This window comes from Triticum dicoccoides, chromosome 2A, assembly GCF_002162155.2.
Source record: "Triticum dicoccoides isolate Atlit2015 ecotype Zavitan chromosome 2A, WEW_v2.0, whole genome shotgun sequence".
Lineage (NCBI taxonomy): Eukaryota > Viridiplantae > Streptophyta > Magnoliopsida > Poales > Poaceae > Triticum > Triticum dicoccoides.
The window spans coordinates 275,275,578-275,277,967 of NC_041382.1; positions in this window are offsets into that span (position 1 = coordinate 275,275,578).

The following is a 2,390-nucleotide window of genomic DNA, read 5'->3' on the forward strand; positions in this document are numbered from 1 at the left end:
ATGAATTAGTACCACCTTTGAGTAGTCAGATCTCGTCAGAAGGTGGCCATGTTTAATTCTCAGCATTTACTGAAACTAGAAAGCATGCATTTATTTGAAGCAACCCCATGACAGAAGTATTAAGGTTTTCATGACAAAAAGAAATTTATGCTCAGATCCATTGGATATCACCACAGGTATGGAGAATCAACGTCAGTAAAAATAAATTGGTATATGAGCAAAGACCTGTCAGGATTTGGGGAAAGGTGAAGCAAACCACCCCAAGCAAAGATAATCAAATCATCTAAGATTGTTGGGGGAACAATAAATAAAGGAAAAAGGATACCCGAGTTGGAAATGGTGTCCTCAAGACATACTTGTTCCCCCAGCAACTAAATCTCGAGGATGAGATTTCTTTAAGGGGATAAGAGTTGTAACAACCTGGATTTTGGCCCTTTCCTTTTTCTTTTGATTTAATTGGTTTGCTCTGTTTTTCTTTTTAGAGTGGTTCTGTGGCCTTGTCACCTGGGAAATCAACTTCATTTCCTCTCCCAAGTGGCTCATCATCCTAAAAACCTTGCCAAGATCATGTCACTCCACTTCTTCACCAAACCCTAATTTCTTTTCTAGGGAAAATTCCTTTTCCTATTAAAGGAATAACCCTATCTGCCCTAGGTTGTGAAGCAACCTATATTTCTGTCCATCCAAAAATCCCCAAATAATTCTTATTAATTGTTTGGGTCATATCTTCATCAAATATGGCAAAATATTTCATTGGCCATATTTTCCATCATGCTCAATAAATTCATTTCCTATTCTGTCCTAAATGGCACATTGTGAAGCAAGTGCTATTTATCTTTGCCCATTTGCCCCAAACTTTTGGGCATGATGTATCATCCAAACAATAGACTTCTGCCTAAATTCAACTTTATTTCCCTAGCCAAAGTTCCTCAGTGATTTTTCAAAGTTCTTGTCTGAGGGAAGCATTTCCGAAGGAAGTGCTAGCTAGGGTTATTCAAATAAGTTGCAATGTTTCACACTTCTTCTTGTGCTCATATCATTACTCTCCTCCAAAATTCAGCCCCACCCAATCATCTATGTGAGCACAACATCAAATCTTTGATTCTGTCAATATTTTCAGGTTGTGAAGCAAGTATATTTTATATTGCTTCATTTTGCCTGAAAATTTACCAGAGCATTCTCCTACCCAAATAACTTATCTCCACCAAATTTGGCATCAATTATTAACGCCAATATTTCTTTATATTTTTTGCAAGATTCTGGACAGAGGGAATAGTTGTGAAGGAAGTACCATTTTGGTAAAACCAATTGGTATGAAATTTTTACAGCACCTTTATCTGGCCAAATCAATAAGCCCTGTCAAGTTTTACCTCAAGTGGTTACTCCATGTGAGTGCATCATCCAAATCTTGATTCTGGACCCATAATGTGAGTTACAAAGCAACTATATTAGTTTGTGCTCCATTAGGCCTCAAAACCTCCAGGATCATATGTTACACCCCAGATGTAACTTACCATATTTGTACTCCAACTCTTGCCATTTCCGGCTATAAGTTATGAGATTCGTGGTTGGGTTCTTGTCTTTGTTTTGCATTTTGTTCATGTCATGCATTTCATATCTTGTCATCATGTGCATCTCATTTGCATACGTGTTCGTCTCATGCATCCGAGCATTTTCCCCGTTGTCCGTTTTGCATTCCGACACTCCTACGTCTTCTGGCGCCCCCTTTTGCCTTTTTTCTTGAGCGTGTGTTAAACATTCTCGGAATGGACCGAGATTTTCCAAGCGTCCTTGGTACACCACCGGTAGACCGCCTGTCAAGTTTCGTGCCATTTGGAGTCCGTTTGATACTCCTACGGTTAACCAGGGAACCGTAAAGGCCTCGTGTGTGTTGCTCCCCAACACCCCCCAAAGTGGCCCAATAACCCATCCAAACCCCCTGCATCTTCTCGGTCGTTCGATCACGACCGCGTGGCTGAAAACCGCACCTCATTTGGACATTCCTACCTCCCTCTACCTATATATATGTGTCCCCCTCCGAAAATTTCGTGGATGAAACCCTAGATCCATCTTCCCCGTGCCGCCGGACATGTCCGCCCGGCGGCCGGACACGTCTGCCGCCTCCCACGCCCACTCAAGGGCCGTCACGTGTCCCGCCGGAGCCTCCAGCCGCCACGACCCGTGGAGCCCGTCGCGGGCCCGCGCGGGCCCAGAGCCTGCCACCGCCTGGCCCGTGGAGTCGCCCGCTGCTCCGCCTCGCCGCCCGCCAAACCTCGCCCTGCCACCGATCCGCATCCCCACCGGCCGGATCCGGTCCGATCCGGTCCGGGCCTACCTCTCCATCGACTCCCCTACCTCCTTCGACCTCGCCGGCGAGTCGACGCGCCACC